We start from the raw sequence: 18,703 nt of genomic DNA on the forward strand, positions 1-18,703 counted from the left end.
CTGCAGCCGGCCGCCAATTTAGAGATGAAATGCTTTGCAAAACAAGCACTGTTTTGTTTTTTCTAGGGCAGTCAGTGCGTGCTCCAGACGCTTTGGAAGCCCAGATTGATTCTCTTGCAGATGCTTTGCTCAAGAAAGGTCTACTGCGGCAACAAAATTAAACAGGTCAGGGCAGTATATTTAAGGCATGCTGTGCAGTTCTAATAGCAGAACTACCCCTGTCTACTCTAAACACTGATTTCAGTACCTTCAGAGTTAAGTATGTTTGTTGATTTTTTAAAATTCCAGCATAAATTTTCCAGGACTAGATCAGTTTTCTTGAGGTTAATTTGCCAGTTTACCTTTGGCAGCAAAGTCACAATCCAAAAGAGGTAGAACCTGAGCTCAAGCAGTAGTACTTTTGCACACTACAACTCTTGCCTTTTCACCTTTTTAGCAATTCCCAGATCTCAGCAGTGACTTATTAAAATTAAATTGAGTTTATTTGAGGGGAAAGAGCCAGCTTCGGGGTGAAACAGCCATCAGCTGTGTTGATCTGTTTAAACATAACTCCACATTATGTAATTTTTCAGAATAGAATAAACAGCATATTTTCAGGTTACTGGATGAAAATTCTTTTCTGAGGCTTAGCATGGGCCGCATGCTAAACAAAGTAACATCATTACAGCATCTCTCAGACTTGTTCCCTACAGCACATTTGCAGTGCCATCAGAAGCAGAGTTGTCCCCTTCTAAGTGGCCTGGGAAGGGGGTATGTTTGCTTAGCGTGGCACTGTTAACCATGTTTGCTACATCTGAGACTTTGGATAGCAATAGATGGCAGACCTATTGGCTTCTTAACAGGGGCAGTCTATCTAAGCAATGCATCCAGTAATACCTTTACATAATTGTTCCAGAGATGGTTCCTCTTGGGCTATCACCACCTCCTGTGGCAGCATATTCCAAACACCAGTCACGCGTTGCGTGAAGAAATGTTTCCTTTTATTAGTCCTAATTCTTCCCCCCAGCATTTTCAATGTGTGCCCCCTGGTTCTAGTAGGGCCCCACTGGCGAGAAAGGCAGGGTGGAAAGGCAGCATATCCTAGGACTTCACAGAAATGCCTGTTGAAGTGGCACCGAAAAATGTCCATTTTAGTTAAAACGGTTCCAAGGAAATCCTCAACCACAGTCCTTATTTTGTTTTCAGCCATAGGGGAAGAAAAGGTTGGAGTCTGATCAGATAGATCACCACAACCAGCTCCTTCTGCCACTCTCTGGTACGTTTCTTGTCTCCCTGTTGCACCTCCCTCATGACAGATTGACCTCAGAGAGAGTATTCAAAAGTGCACCTTCATCCAAAAGTGGTCTCATCCTCAATTAAATACACACACCTGCCAAATCTGGGGCAAGCTGGGTGCAAGAGAGTCTAAGGCAGAAAATGTATTAAACACTAACCACCATAGGGCAATAAACCACAAAAGAAATTCTTCCGCACAAGCCCCATTGAAATGAGTGGAAATAGCATACATGTTTTGGAGATTATGTGCAGGGGGTAGAGTGGGGATTTCCCAGCAGACTGTGCCCCATAGGTGAAATATCTGTCATCTCTTCTGCCATGTTTAATGGTTCTTAAAATATGCCATCTGGGAGAAGAGTATTTTTGTTTATTATCTAAAAAATTATGCTGCCTTTCCACCCTGACTTTCTCGCCAGTGGGGACCTAAAACATCTTACATGATTCTCCTCTCCTCTGTTTTATCCTTACAACAACCCTGTGATGTAGGTTAGGCTATCCCGAGGTCACCCATCAAGCATCCATACCAGAGTGGGGATTCGAGCGTGGGCTTCCCAGATTCTAATCTATTACCATTTAGAAAGGATAAAAAGCTGTTCTATTCCATCATATAAGTAAAAAGGTGGATTCCGCATGTGCCAAAAACAGCATTGTGAAAACGGTGTAAACCCTTTTATACCCTTTTAAACCATTTCACACCACTGTTTTTGGCCCATGCGGAATCCGCCTTAGATAAAAATGTAGTGTAAGCCCTTTACCTATATTTTAACCTCTGAGTTGCACATTAATTTTTCATTCTGTCCGACACCCTTCAAATGTGTATCTCTAGATTTTTCCTTCTCACTGTTTGCTCCATCTGCCTGTCTTCCTTTATTTCCCACGGTCCAATTGCACCAAGATATTTTCTATAATTTCAGGGGTTACGGTGATGATACCTATTGTATAACCTCTAGCGTGGTATGGTGAGGCCTACATTTCCAGTCCCAGGGCTCCATAATGTTCCATGTGCCGGGTGTAGCAACGCTGCAACTCATATGTAGGTCACATCATTCAAACAGCTGTTTCTTAAGGGATGCTCAATGGGATCGTCTGGAGCAGTTGCTGAGTAAGACAAGGCAGTGTCTGCGGAACAAGTCACTGATTGTGTGTGGCAGATTACAGCTCAGAATAACGCCTGCCATTTCAGCCACCAGCTTCCTGATTTCTTCATGCTGTGGGTTTCTTGAAACTCAAAACCAGTAAAACTGGATGATTTGGATTTAAGACAACATATGCTCTTCAAAAGGTGTTTCTAACAGCACTTGCTTGGAAAGTGTGACATGGGAAAGGAAGCACTCATTCATACCTATTTTCCAAAGGACGATGTGTGATTATAATACTATTTTTATAACACATTTCAAACATTCCACCAAGTGTTTCCCATCGATTACTCTCATTAATTGTTACAACAGCCCTCTAAGGAAGGCTTCTAAAGTGCTGAGGCTTTAAAAAGGAATGGCTTGCTCGAGGCCACCATGTGAATTTGTGGCTGTGAGTGAAATTTGAAGCAGGGATTTCCAAATTTACATTCTGAGGCAACGCAGAGGCATATGGGGGGGGGGGATGGGGTCCGGGGACAACACCTGCTCTGGGTGCCCCCCACCCATCACAAAGGCCCGCCCCCCCCCCCTGCATCCCTGCAGGCCAGCTCCTGCTCTCCCTAGGCATCCCTGCAGGCTGGGAGGGGGGGCGGGGTGCAGCGGTGGATGGCTTGGGCACGCGCCGTTTTGTCACGTGGGGGGCATCTGGCACCCCCACCACGTGACCAAAAGGCATGTGCCCAGGGACATGGGAGTCCCCATGTCCCTAGGGCGGTACGCCCCTGCAGCATACTGGCTTTTAGGATGATCAACAAGGGGTTACGGAGCTATTAGGAGCTATTTTATTCTCCTAATCAATAATGATGATCTGGTTAATGGGGTGGAAGTGGTAGGTTCCCTAGGTCAAAGAACATAAGAAGGAGCCTGCTGAAACAGGCCAGAGTCCATCTAGTCCAGCACTCTGCTACTTGCAGTGGCCCACCAGGTGCCTTTGGGAGCTCACATGCAGGATGTGAAAGCAATGGCCTTCTGCTGCTGCTGCTGCTGCTCCCAAGCACCTGGTCTGCTAAGGCATTTGCAATCTCAGATCGAGGATCAAGATTGGTAGCCGTAGATCGGCTTCTCCTCCATAAATCTGTCCAAGCCATCCAGGTTAGTGGCCATCACCACCTCCTGTGGCAGTATATTCCAAACACCAGTCACGCGTTGTGTGAAGAAATGTTTCCTTTTATTAGTCCTAATTCTTCCCCCCAGCATTTTCAATGTATGCCCCCTGGTTTTAGTATTGTGAGAAAGAGAGAAAAAATTCTCTCTGTCAACATTTTCCACTCTGTGCAAAATTTTATAGACTTCAATCATATTCCCCCTCAGCCGTCTCCTCTCCAAACTAAAGAGTCCCAAATGCTGCAGCCTCTCCTCCTCCTCCAATCCCTCAATCATCCTCGTTGCCCTTCTCTGCACTTTTTCTATCTCTTCAATATCCTTTTTGAGATATGGCAACCAGAACTGAACACAGTCCTCCAAGTGCGGTCACACCACTGCTTTATATAAAAGCATGACTACAGTGGCATATTTACCTAGTGGATATGGGGTACCCTATGTCCTCGGGCACCCCCCCAGGGGCACAAAAATGACAGGTTCATTTGTGTGTTTTTTGTATTTTTAGTGTTTTTTCAATTTTTGGCCTGCCGGGGCGCAGTTTTTAGGCTAGCAGCACCAAAACTTCAGGAATTTTTCAGGAGACCCTCCTGATGATGTCACCCAGGTTAGGTGAGGTTTGGTTCAGGGGGTCCAAAGTTATGGACTCCCAAAAGGGGAGCTAACAGGAGATGGGGGCTACACCTTTGTGTACCCCTGAACCAAACTTGTGGACCCCCTGAACCAAACTTTGTGGATCCCCTGAACCAAACTTCACCAAACCTGGATGGTATCATCAGGAGTGTCTCCTAAAAATACACTGAAATTTTGGTGCTGTTAGCTTAACAATTGCACCCCTGACAGCAGGCACCCTCAAAATTTCCCCAGATTCTCCTTTTAAATCCACCCCCTTTGGCATGGACTTAAAGGGAGAATGTGAGGTCCCCAGTTTAAACATTGAAAGTGTTGCTGTTTGGGGGTGGATTCCACTGGAGGTGTTTTGTGAGAGATGATGCTGACATTTGTTTGGTAAATGTTTTGCTGGGGGTGATTTGTGAGAGATTTACATGCTTAATACCCATTTGCACTGGCTTGGAGCTGTTTCTCAGGCTAACAACCTATCTCAGAGGGTTGGTGTGAGGACAAAATTAGGAAAGAGAGTTGGTGGGGAGAGAGCCATGTATGTTTTGCTGGGGGTGGGAGGTGTTTTGTGAGCTGGTGCAAAAATCATTGTTTGGTCGTGGTGGGGGAGGGTGGTCGCCCATATGGGGGAGGGGTGGCGCAAAACTCAGGCTTTGTCCGTGGGCTCCAGTTTGCTTAGATACGCCTCTGCATGACAATCTTTGCAGTTTTATTCTCAATTCCTTCCCTAATTATCCCCAGTATAGAGTTTGCCTTTTTCACAGCTGCCATCCATTGAGTTGACATTCCCATGGAACTAGCAACTAAGATGCCTAAATCCCTTTCCTGTCTGTGACTGATAGCACTGACCCCTGTAGCGTGTATGTGAAGTTTGGATTTTTTGCCCCTATGTGCATCACTATGGAAGTGACCATGTTCTCCTGGAGTTTGTTATACAGTGGAAAGGGGATCCCAAGTGTAATCAGACATCATTCTAGACTTTAAGAAAGCTGATTTCAGTAAACTTAGGAAACTACTGGGTGTGATCCCATGGTTAAGAATACGAAAAGAGAAAGGAGTGCATGATGGATGCGAGTTTCTTAAAAGTGAGATCTTGAAGGCACAATTTCAAACAGTTCCAATGATGGGGAAAAATTAGAAGTGTCTAAGGAAACTTTCAACTGAGCTAAGATTTAAAAGGGACATGTACAAGAAATGGAAACAAGGGGAAATCACCAAACAGGCATTAGCCAGGACGTGTAGAGAGAAAGTCAGAAAAGCAGAATGAGCTCAGGCTAGCCAGAAAGGTTGAAAACAATTAAAATTGATTTTTTTAAAAATGTCGGTAGCAGAAGGAAGAAAAAATGATATGGTCACTGAGTGGAGGAGATGGCAAAATGCTAATAGGGGATGGAGAAAAGGCAGAACTACTCAACACCTTCTTTGCCTCGTTTTTTCCCCCAATAGGAAAACAGTGCTCAACTAGGGGGAAATGGAACAGAAGATGCAGCGGAAGAAATTCACCACAGAATAAATAAAGAGGTAGTACAGGAATTCCTGACTACTTTAAATGAATTAAAATCTTCAGGGCCTGATTAGTTACATCCAGGATATTAAAAGAACTGGCACAAGTAATTTCAGAATCACTTGCTATAATCTTTGAGAACTCCTGGAAAACAAGAGAAGTCCCAGTGGACTGGAGGAGGGTTAATGTCCCCATTTTCAAACAGGGGAAAAATAAGACCCAAACAATTACCACCCAGTCAGCCTGACATCAACACCAAGAAAGATTCTGGAACAGATCATAAACAGATAGTTTGTAAGCACTTAGAAGGGAATACTGTGATCACTAAAAGTCAACATGGGTTTCTCAAAAACAACTCATGCCAGACTAATATTATCTCTTTTTTTGACAGAGTGAGAAGCTTGGTAGATGAAGGGAATGCTGTGGAGGTAGCACATCTTGATTTTAGTAAGGCCTTTGGCAAGGTTCTTTCAAGCAAGCTAGTAAAAGGTTAGACCATGCTACTGTTAGATGAATTTGTAATTGGTTGACTGACTGAACCAAACTGTGTTCATCAATGTCTCCATCTTGGAGAGAAGTGACTAGTGAGGTGGCCACAGGTTTCTGTCCTGGTCCCAGTGCTATTCAGTATTTTTAGCAATGACTTGAGTGATGGAATAGAGGGCATGCTAATCAAATGTGCAAATTAGGAGGGTAGCTAATATTCCAGAGGACGGGCTCAGAATTCAAAATGATCTGGACAGATTAGAGCGTTGGGCCAAAACTAACAAAATGAATTTCAATAGAGACAAATGTCAGATACTACAGATAGGCAGGAAAAAAATGCACAGCTATAGGAAGGATGACACCTGGCTTGACAATAGTATATGTGAAAGGAATCTGGGAGTTTTAGTAGACCACAAACTGAACAGGATTCAGCAGTGTGGAGCAGCAGCCAAGAAAGCCGAAGCAATTCTGGACTGCATCAATAGGAGTGTTGTGTCTAGACCCGTGGTGGCGAACCTATGGCACAGGTGCCAGAGGCGGCACTCAGAGCCCTCTCTGTGGGCATGCATTCCGTCATCTCCCCCTTGTTCCCTCAGAGGCTGCTGCCGGCAGATGCATTGGGAGTCACGCTGCACAGGCTGGCTGTTCACAAGGCACTCAGCTGGCTGGGGCTGAGCTTCAGGGAGGTCCTGAATACAATGTGTAACAGACTTCCCACTGTGATACACCTCTGAAGATGACAGCCACAGATGCAGGCGAAACGTTAGGAACAAGATCCCCCAGACTACAGCCACACAGCCTGGAAAACCCACCAGAACCAGTTAAATTCCCTTGTCCCCCCCTCCCCTTGGCCAAGTGTTGGCACTTTGCGATAAATAAGTGGGTTTTAGTAGGATTGTCCTTTCTAGAACTGTATTGGCACACTGTAAGGTCACAGTTTGGGCACTTGGTCTCTAAAAGGTTTGCCATCACTGGTCTAGACTGAGGGACATAATAATACCACTCTATTCTGCATTGGTCAGACCTCACCTGGAATACTGTGTCCAGTTCTGGGCACTTCAGTTCAAGAAGGATATCAAGAAGGATATTGACAAGCTGGAACAAGTTAAGAGGAGAGCAACTAAAATGGTTAAAGGTCAGGGCTGAAATGGTAAAAGATCTGGAATGGTAATTATGACAAAAGAGATACAACCTAAACATTAGGAAGAACTCCCTGATGATGTTTGACAGTGGAATACACTGGCTCCGAGTGTGGTGGAGTCTCCTTCTTTGGACATTTTTAAACAGAGACTGGATGGTCATCTGTCAGGAGTGCTTTGACTGTATATTCCTGTATGGCAGGGGTTGGACTTGGACCTTGTGATCTCTTCTAATTCTATGATTCTACGATAACAAATCTAGAAAAATGCCAGAGGCTGAAACCTGTTTTGGAAAGAGCCACATATATCATGCCATCAATCCAATGTGTTCACAGCACATGTCAAGGCTCAGGTAGTTCATGAAACCATGGATTCATGGTATCCTTATGGGGACATTCTTCCAATATGACAGAGCCCGTTTACTTGTGCTCTATATTCAGTTAAAAGCCCTCTGAAGGCTCACCCCAGAGCCTGAGGACAGAACTTGACTCAGCAAAATACATACTCTCAAAACTTTTGCTGAGGTAACATATGCGGAGAGCACTTTAAAAAAGAAGTTGGCGGGCAAGAAGATGAAGTACTTTGCCCTTCACACATCTGCAAATACACCTACCACATGTTAGTGTTTCTGCAGCCAAGACTAATTCTGGTTTTCCAGTCCACCACTTGAGAGGACACTCTTGTTCACAGACTATCCAGCAAATGCTCACCTCATGTCCATATAAATATTAAAAGGGAAATATGATGTTCTCAAGTTCATGTTTCCTTCACAATGTCTAGTGCTCTCATAAAATCTAGTGTTATGATGAACACAAATTGTATGCAACCTGAGGCCATTGCTGCTTAGGCAACAGTTAAAGGCCCAGCGTATTTGAGAAGGTTAGTTCCCCAAAGCAGTATTTGTATCTAAGTTAGGTTCAGTGACCCTGACCCAAATCATGCCAGGTGTATCATCTAGTTTGGCCCTTAGATTATAGGGTTTTAGCAAATGTGCTTGTTGCCTCTAACGATTTCATGTTGAATGTGTTTGACAGTCAAACATAATGCAGTGATCAAATCTGTCTCAATGACCAGGTCTGTTCGGTTCAACAACAAATGACCTGAATAGCTGCCAGACAGATTTTGCATGAAACTGCAAGCCTGAAAATGCTGCCCTGCTGAACGAGGCATGGCATTCGGCCTGGCTGATTTTTAAGAGTAGCCGAGGACTTTCTGGGAGTGATCAAATGTGACTGAACAACAGGAGACAGTCTTCTAAGAGACCAACTCCAGGTCCAGGTAAAAATACAGGATAGCTTGAATGGCAAAATTCAATAAATGGCAAAATTCAAGGGAGGGATAGCCTGTTTTGAGAGGGTCCAGTGTTTGTGATGGTGGCTTCCTGAGCTGAGAGTTTCTGGAGAATTGGTGAAACAGATCTTGCTGCCTAAATTCTACCAAGAAGAGGTTCTGCAAATAGAACACGAAAGCCCTTGGGCTGGTTACCTGAGTGAGCAAAGGCTCGGAAAATTGAAATAGTCTTCAGTTGCCAGGACTAGTGTTGAATGTTTTCCTACTGTCAAAAGCAGAAAAGAGGGCTTACTTCCCGCTCCCATAGACTATGACACTTCCCCCCCACCCCTGAAATCTGTTCCAGAGGGATATGAAAGCAAATAAATTTGATAACCAAGAGGGCATCCCAAAGAAGACATTGACAGATCAGCACCAGATGTTCTAGCCTTCAGTACCCGCCAATTGCATACCTTGCTTTTCCACTCTCCAGCGGATGAACTAGTAGCCCACTTCAACCAGGCCCTGACAGGAGTTGAGATTAATGTCCAACAAGCAATATAAACAATGGGTGTGGAAGGGCCATGGCTTAGTGGTACAACATCTGCTTTACATACAGAAAGTACAACCATTTGAATTAAGTGGGGATCAAGTGCACACAGTACAACCCAATAGAAATTATACTGAAGAAGGCTCACAGCAATTGCTGTCTACTTTCAAAGGAAGTCTTGTTATAACTATAACAAAGTGTATAACTATAATTATAATAACTATAACGTGTCCAAAAGTGCAAAACATTACAAAAATACCACAAGGTATCTGAAAAATGGTTAAAATCTTGTGCAGTACAAAACATCTGCTAAGCTAACCAGGATCCAAATATGCACTGGACTCGAACAGCCATCCAGTAGCCGGAGTTTTCAGAGCAGGCTGCAATCCCTGATGGCTTCAAGTCACTGCCATTCGGTCAAACCGTTTGTACATTTTGGAAGCACAGACATTTAGAATTTATGTTCCACTAGCCTTGAACCTTGTTCAAGACCAGCACATATCTGGGTTCCAATTAACTTAGTGGTTGTTTTGTACTGCACAGAATTTTTATTAGTGTTATTAGGGTCCATTTTTCAGATACCTTATGGTACTTCTGTAATGTTTGTAGTTTTGGACATGTATAGGGGTCTGCAACCTGCAGCTCTCCAGATGTTCATGGACTAAAAATCCCATCAGCCCCTGCCAGCATGGCCTGATGGGATTTGTAGTCCATGAACATCTGGAGAGCCGCAGGTTGCAGACCCCTTAATAACAAGACTTCTCATAATAACAAGAAGGTGCTGGGTTCAGCCTTTAACGTCTTAAGTGAAAACAAATTGCCAGTGTCCAAATATGAAGGTTAGTTGCCATGGAGGAAATGACAGCCTCAGACAGCAGGCCCTTTGGCACTAAATCCCTGCTGAGCTCCCTTCCCAACACCTTTCCCAAATCTCTAGGAATTTCCCAGTTTGCAACCCTAAACAAGTTCCTTCTTTAGCACTTCTCCTAAAAGGCAGTGGGAGATTGCCCTATGGCGGTTCACAAAACTCCGCTTCTTGAGAAGAATACATTGCCTGTCACCAGTCTTGGATTACTGGTACAGTGAAGTGTAGTGGTTAAAGTGTCAGACTAGGCTCTGGAAGAACCAGATTCACTCCCCAGAACCCTCTGGGTGATTTTGGACCTTTAATCTCTCTCAGCTTAACCTCTTCTCAGGGTCTATTTTTGCTGCTGCTAAAGTGTATTAAAATTCTTAGATGCTAATGTGATTGGTTGTTCTTATTGTGGTGGAGAATTATATGACGGGTTATTTTATTAAAGTTACACGTTTTCTTAAAAAGCAGCTCTCCTTCAGTAATCTTTCTGAATTGGTTATACTTTTCAATTGTATTTGTATCATCAATATAGTTAAGAGTGTTGGGTTAGGATCTGGGAGAGCCAGGTTCGAATCCCCACACTGCCATGGAAGATCACTGGATAATTCTCTCAGCCTAATCTACCTTACAATGAGGACAAAGTGGAGGAAGGAAGAATAATGTATGCCTCCTGGAACTATTCATGCCAAGGATGGGATGAAAATGCCCTAAACAAATAAATGCTCAAGTTGTTCTATATGTGACACGCTTGATGAGGCGTTCTTCACAAGAATGCAACCCAGGGGTAGATGGGAGAGTTCCCTTTGCACAGATATTTTACATATCAAAACTGGGCAGAGAAGGTAGTTTATAAAGGTTGTAACCTTTTGGTCCTTCACATTCAAGTTCAGGCCTGACCAAGAAATAGGGTTTGTGTTACAACTGATTCCCAGACAACAGAGATCAGTTTCCCTGGAGAAAATGGCTGCATTAGAAGGTGGCATTATACCCTACTGCCGTCCCTCTTTTCCTCAAACCCCACCCTTCCCAAGGTCCTCCTCCAAAATCTTTGGGTATTTTCCAGCCCAGAGTTGCCAACTCTACTAAGAAAGCTGATACAGAATAAATTCTTCATCTTTATAAACCGCACAATCTATTGTCCCACCTATTTTGCGTCTACCCCCTGTCATGAAAAACTAGCTTTTGAAGACCCAAGACTGTTGGGCAGTCCACTAAACGTGATCTTGTTTGCTTCTGGGATGCTGTGTAGAAATAATAAATCAACCTAAAGGTGTGGGAGTTAGTGGGTCGAGTCACACTAAGCTGGTATGAGCCAGATCCAGCATTTGCTGACTCACTGAAAATCTGTTGGGATGTAAACAGGTCCTTGCTGAGTCAGAACCATTTGTCCCAAAGAATACAGGAAGCCCGACAATAATGGGGCAAGCTATTCCCTTATCATAGGCTTCCAGCAGGCTATGGTTTGAGGACACCCTCCCAGCAAGAGGATGTATGTCTTCATGTTGACTAAAACAAATGCTGCTGCTCTCTGCATTCCATACATTTTTACCTGTGTTTTTTCTCCAATGATAGACTATCACCACATCCTCTGGCAATGAGTTTCACAGGCCGGTAGGATTCTGCATAATGAAACAGAATCCAACAGCCAATTTCCTTCAAATGTTTGTACTGAGTTTCACCCCACTGACTACAGAGAGATTTGTATGCATACATGCATCCAGCTGATAGATGGATACAGTTGGATCTGAGAGGATGTCCAAGACAGCAAACACAATTCATGCACAAGAAATTTCCACAGGCAAATCTGTCAGAATCTTACTACTGGCGAGGGGAGTAAATCCTGCTCCTTTTTTTCCATCAAGTTACAGCTGACTTGTGGTAACCCCATAGAGTTTTCAAATCAAAAGGTGTTCAGAGGTGGTTTGCCATGGCCTGGCTCCACATCACGACCCTGCTATTCTTTGGAGGTCTCCCATCCAAATACTAGCCAGAGTCACAGAAATCATGCATAGCTTGCATAAGTTAATTGAGCTGTGTCTGCATTCCAAACGCATGCATGTGGAGTTCTTTTCTCTACAGGCACAGCACCATGTGTATTTTCCAAATTGGGGCCTTGGTGTCAAATCCTTCTCCAGTGATCTCCTTTAATGGCCATGGGCAAATAGCGCTTAGCTTTACCTGAGTTCCTTATATGCTAATTGAGAATTATAATTGGCAAACTGATCTGATAGTTGTTTTAAATATGACTGGAGGGATAATTCTGAATGAGTGGTCAGGGATGAAAGAATTTTAATGTTCTGTAATGATTGCAGATGGCCAGTGAGTATACAGTCCACGCACCTGCAGGGTGGGTTTGTGACTAGAACCCTACAGAGGAGTGTGTGTGTGTGTGAATGAGAAACAGACTGTCATACGTTGTTGTTTGAATCCACAGAAAAGAAAAGCAGCAGAGTGAACATTTCTGCAGGGATTACTTTAACTGGGAAGCTCAGCTTTATAAGGGCGGTGCAAATTGTTCTCTGAGTATCTGCTACTTGCTATAGGAGTGTCTGTCTCTACTTATGTGGTGCATATATCTGTGTTAATATAGCAGTTGCTTGTTTACTTGCTTACTTCATTTATACCAGGGGCAGGGAACCTTTAACACTCAAAGAGCCATTTGGACCCGTTTTCCACGGGAAAAGAAACACTTGGAGCCGCAAATAATTTTTGACATTTAAAATAAAGATAACACTGTATATATTGGGGGGTTTTACCTTTTACTCCGCTCATTCTGAGAAGTGCATGGATGCGTCCGCCCTGCTACCTGCAGGGCGGGCAAGGATGGGGCCAGCAGCTTGGCCTTGCCGGCCGCCGGGAAAGCGCCAAGGCGAGAGGGGAAGCCCGCGCTGCGGCCCAGCTGGCCGCGGGCATTTGGTACGCCCGCCCTCCTGCCTGCAGGGTGGGCAAGGATGAAGCTGGTGGCTCAGCCTCGCTGGCCGCCGAGAGAGCGCCTGCCCCGCTCCAACAGGGCGGACGAGAGGGGAAGCCCGCAGCGTGGCCCAGCCAGCCGCGGGCAGTTGGTGCGCCCGTCCTGCTGCCTACAGGGCGGGCAAGGATGAAGCCGGCGGCTCAGCCTTGCCAGCCACTGGGAAAGCGCCCGCCCCGCTCCAATGGGGCGGGCAAGAGGGGAAGCCCGCGGCGCAGCCCAGCCGGCCGTGGGAAGTTAGTGCGCCTGCCCTGCTTCCTGCAGGGCGGGCAAGGATGGGGCCAGCGGCTCGGCTCCTGGAGCCGCAGTGCAAGGGCAGAAGAGCCGCATGTGGCTCTCGAGCCGCAGGTTCCCTACCCCTGATTTATACCTTTCACTCCAGTGGGAACTCAAAGCAGCTTTCCTCCTTTCCTACATTTTAGCCTCACAACCCTGTGAGGTAGGCTAAGCTAAGATTATGAGACTGGCCCAAGGCTCTTTTGTTAAGCTTCCATGGCAGAGTGGGGGTTCAAAGTGGGGTTTCCCAGATCCTCAACCCACAATCGAACCAGTACATTCTCACACTAGTGTTTAGAAGTTACCAATGTTCTCAGTCCTCACTTAGCCAAAAGAAGCTGACCACTGATGCGGGGGAGGAATGGTCACTTCAGTATAAATGGGGGATATCCAGGGTAGATTCTGTTGGAATTTCCAGTCTTGTCTGCATGCAGCAGCAGCACAAGCAGCAGAGAATTCTGGGAAGCTGCACAAAGATTCTAAAGGTGACAGTTAAAATCAGTTGGTAGTCTTCTGCTGTTCCCTGACTGACTGAGTGAAGAGAGAGGTTGCTCTGTGTACTGCTAACCAATGCTATGTAAAAATGCTCTGATGAAAAGATATTGTTTAAGCTTACTAGCACAACCAAAACTGTAACAGACGATGAGCCATGAATGTAACCATATACAGTGGAACCTCGGAAATCAGCACCTTCGGAAACCGCTGATTTCGGTTTTCGCCAGTCACCGCCGGCCGTTAGAACATCTTGGATTTCACTGGCAGTCTCGGATTTCGCCGACATAAATAGCGTAAATTACACAATTTACGCAATTTGCTACGCTGTTTGCACATGCGCAAACAGCGCAGTTTCAGAAATCGCCGATTTCGGATTTTGCCGATAATTGCCGGACGGATTATCGGTGAAATCCGAGGTTCCACTGTATATGTGATACTTTGTTGATATGTATATACTGTATATGTTTTCTCTCAGTTAAAGTAAAGTTCTCTTCATGTTTATGAACTTCTGAGGTAAAAACGGCTGGTCTTTTGAGAGATAACCATTCTAATGTGCCACACAATCCACATTTTGTAAGTATTCCTGTTGCCCTTCAGAATCATTGCTAGATCATTCTGATTTATTCCCTCTTGTGACCGAATAAAATGGAGAAAAGGATGGAGAAAAGGGAGCGAGAGAGATTTAAACAATGGAAACTGTCTCTTCTTTAAAGTGTGGCAAAGTTTCTGAACATTGAAGACCTGGGTCTGCAGTTCCCAGCTTGGTGGCAATGAAAACCACACTGCAAACTAGCCTCCAGCCCCAGTGACACACAGTCCGAGCAACAAGTAGTCCAACAGGTGAAGCCAGATCCAAATGTGCACTGGGATGACCTTGCCAAGGGAAGGTCATGGCTGCATCTGGAATACCTGGCTCTCCTGCCCGCATCACCCAGATCCTCCCGCCTCCTGCTTGCACACGGCACTAACGCGGGGGAAAAGGTACACACCGATGGGTGGTGGTTCCAGATCCTCTCTTGCACCCGGGAAAAGGCTTGAGGAAATTGTGGCGTGCACAAGGGATACTTGAAAGGGAGTGCCTGTTCTATGCTAATGTTGTGGGGATGAAAGGAATGTGAGGCTTCCAGTTGCCAGAATGGCACACCTGAGAGATCTATGTCCTAATCTAGCAGATGCAATTCACGTGCAAGCATTTGGGATTCCTAAATAGCTACTGTAAGGAGGGAACTGTTTGCAGAGGAATGTTTTTTCAAGCTGGCAGGCTGAAACCAGTCTCAGCCAAGAAGAAAACAAGGTAATTCATGTTTACAAATGTAAACACTTTAATCCTCAGTGGTAGAATGTGACAAAACATGTAACTTTTCAAATGCACATGCAAGAAAACTGTGAGGTTGGGATAACACTCTTCTGATAACTCAGGAACACACAATACAAAAGGGTCATAAGGAAAGTACTAAACTTGAATTTCAATGTCTTCCGAAAGCAGGTCAAACTGCTGGTTTTAATGTAAGGAGGACTTAAAATCCAGTGTGGTGCAGTGAATAGAATGGGGATCTGGATTCAAATCCTGACTCAGGCAAGAAGCCCACTAGGTGGCCCAAAGTCACCTAATGGACTTCTTAGCTGAGTCAGGATTTGAATTCAGGTCCCTATTAGTCCAGGTCTACCTTAGAGGATTGTTGTGAATCCTAATCGACCTCACAGTGTTGTGAAGATGAAATGTGGAAAAATATACCTCCCTGAGCTCCTAAGAATTAGGGTGTGATATCAATGAAACAAGTTGGCATCTAGAGCTCAGAGGGTTGATTTCAGTCCAACAGGAGCAGCAGTGGCATAGTGGTTAAGAGCAGGTGTATTCTGATCTGGAGGAACCAGGTTTGATTCCCCGCTCTGCCACTTGTGCAGGCTTATCTGGGGAATTCAGATTAGCCTGTGCACTCCAACACATGCCAGCTGGGTGACCTTGGGCAAGTCAGTTCTTCAGAGCTCTCTCAGCCCCATCTACCTCACAGGGTGTTTGTTGTGGGGGGGAGGGAAAGGGGGTTGTAAGCCCCTTTGAAATCCCCCCTTACAGGAGAGAAAGGGGAGATATAAATCCAACTTTTCTTCTTCTTCTTTTGGAATTCCCTTCCCTGGTAGCCAGATTTCTTAGGAAACACTGGAAATGTTTTGTTTGTCAGGGTTTTTAATAGGGTTTAAGCTATACGCAGTTTCCTGAGGTGGACTGAAGGGTTAATGGGATTTTATTGTATTTTGTATGTATGCTTCTTTAATTTTTAAAGTTGTAAGCTGCCTTGAGCCACAAGGGAAAGGTGAGATAAAAATATTTATAGATCTAATTAATATTAATAAATGAAATCTTCCCCTCCAGCTATGATAAAAGAAATCAGTACAAACTACAATATCCTGATATTGGCATAAGCAAGCGACATAGATTTCTGTATCACAAAGGCATTCTGTGTTAAACAAGCCAAAATTTGGCACCATAGAAAACTGAATTCTGCAGCCTGTTTAAATTATGCAAATTAAGCATACTGGCAATGCTTTTTAGCTTTGCATAATTAAATATTCTGTATTGGCAATTCATGAGCATGTCAAAGAGCTTGACAAGGTGCCAAAGTTCATCTGCAGAGATACTATTTAGTCCCCTTTTTGGTTTCTGAGGTTCATAATATTAGGCTAAAATGTAGTCTCCCATGTTTGATGAAAGCTGAGAGTTATAAAAAGCTGGATCCTATGGCCAGTACCATGCGCTGTATTTTTTCTGCATTTTCCTGGCATTGCAATAAAATCAACCCTTGGACAAGACAGATAACACCTTCTTTAGGACCCTAATAGGATACAGTGGTGGCGAACCTTTGGCCACTGCCAGGAATGTACACTGGTCTGGACTGATGGGAATTGTAGTCCATAACATCTGAGTGCCAAAGGTTCAGCTTACCACGACCTAAGCCCACAATTCCCATCAACCCACTGCCAAGCAGTGCTTGAGAGGCTGGTGGGAATGCTGATCCATAACATCTAAAAGATATAAGTCCCTATGAACTCTAGAATCTACAAAATCGCACAGTTCCTTAAAGAATATTAATCCACTGAAGTCCAAATCATGTGGCTTTCCACGGAAATACTTCAGAGATATATAAAGTATTGAATGAACAATCCCAGAATCTTACAAGTTTGGAATTCTTCTCTGACCCCGAGCCCACCAAATTTCAGCAGATAAAACTAAGTTGGCTTTGAAACAGTGGAAGCATTAATACCCACAATCTTTGACTTCATCAAGACAAGCACTCTTGTTCACTATTTCCCCTCTGTGCCACTGGATACTGATTTTTTTTAAAAGCAGAATAAAGCTTTCTGGTGGCAAGGGAAAATGGTCACCATTGGAAGGGGGTTGTCACAAGGAAAATAGTTTGGATTTTGGCAGGATCTTTAAAAATGCATCCTTTCATGTCTACAAAAAATGCAAACATGTTTGGGCCGTTACCTGTAGGGAAAAATCATATCATACCAGCTTTAGGAAAGACTGGGACAAAGCAGGGGGGAAACCTGGAAAGTGGCCAAACGTTGCTCCAGTTTAGAAGTCAAGGCAGAGCAAAAGAGCTGGGAAGCTTTATTTCATTTAAAAAATAGTGAAGTTTTTACCCTCTCCCGATTGAGGAACTGAGGCTGAAAAATATATTCTGGTAAAAGCTGTCCTGACCTGAATAGCCCCAGGGCTAGCCTGATCTCATCAGATCTCAGAAGTTAATCAAAGTCATCCCTGGCTAGTATTTGAATGGGAGACCTCCAAGGAATACCACAGACGTGAGGCAGAAGAAGGAAGTGGCAAAGCACCTCTGCACGTCTCTTACTATGAAAACCCCGTGGGATTGCCATAAATCTGCTGTAGCTGTGACTTGAAAGCAAAAAAAAAAGGCTCCCCATTTGTAGAGGTGGAATTTGAACCTGCCTCTGAAACAGAGCTGAGTTTCATACTCTGTCTCAAGACAGGAAGTCGGCAGGAGCTCTGGAGGCTTGTGAACGGAAAAGAGGGTTTATGCGTGGGTGGGCAGGCAGGTGAGTGTGCTCCTCACTCAGCTATCATGCCTAGCATGTCTGGACAATGAAATCAGCAGGTTTCCATGAGGAAAAATCAGAAGAAAGGAGGCAGGAGATTTTTTAAAAAGTGTTCTTTATAAAATGTAGAAAAACATTGCCTTCCGAAAGAAAAGAGGAGGAGGAGGAGTTTGGATTTATATCCCCCCTTTCTCTCCTATAGGAGACTCAAAGGGGCTTACAATCTCCTTGCCCTTCCCCCTTCACAACAAACACCCTGTGAGGTGGGTGGGGCTGAGAGAGCTTGAAAAACTGTGACGAGCCCAAGGTCACCCAGCTGGCATGCGACAGAGCTATAACTTGGGGAGAGTAATTCTTTTTCAAAATGAAAGCTAATTTTTCCCTTTGTGGAAATTTGTTTGGATAGCCCAGACTAGCCCAATCTAGGGCCTTTCCCCACTTACCTTAAGCCCCGCACTACTTGAGGAGAGTAGCGCGGGGTCCCCCGGCACTCCCCACGACAGGGGCTGCGACAGTGCAGCCGCCCCAACACTGCTGCTGTCACGCCCCCTCCGTCCACGGCATCCCAGGCACTCTTCTTAACGGTGGCATAGGGGGGATCGAAGAGAGTGGGGAAAGGCCCCTAGTCAGGTCTCAAAAGTTACCTGGATTGGAAACCACAGATGCAAGTCCAGGGTTTTTATGCAGACACAAGCAATGGCAAACCGAAACCACCTCTGCTCATCTCTTGCCTTGAAAACGCAATGGAGTTGTCAGGAGCCAATGGCGACTTGACAGTATTTTTCACCACCACCATTCATTTATTTAAAAACTTTGTATGTCACTTTTCCAAACCTGCTGGAGGCAGTTCAGAGTTAAAACAGTAAAAGCAATTTAAAAAACAACACCAGTAGGAACAAATGACCACCAAAAGAGACTGGCTTCTGATCACCATTTCTTGAAGAAAAGATGTGTGTGCTTTGTGGTTGCTG

Source organism: Sphaerodactylus townsendi, linkage group LG15 (genome assembly GCF_021028975.2).
Source record: "Sphaerodactylus townsendi isolate TG3544 linkage group LG15, MPM_Stown_v2.3, whole genome shotgun sequence".
Classification (NCBI taxonomy): Eukaryota; Metazoa; Chordata; class Lepidosauria; order Squamata; family Sphaerodactylidae; genus Sphaerodactylus; species Sphaerodactylus townsendi.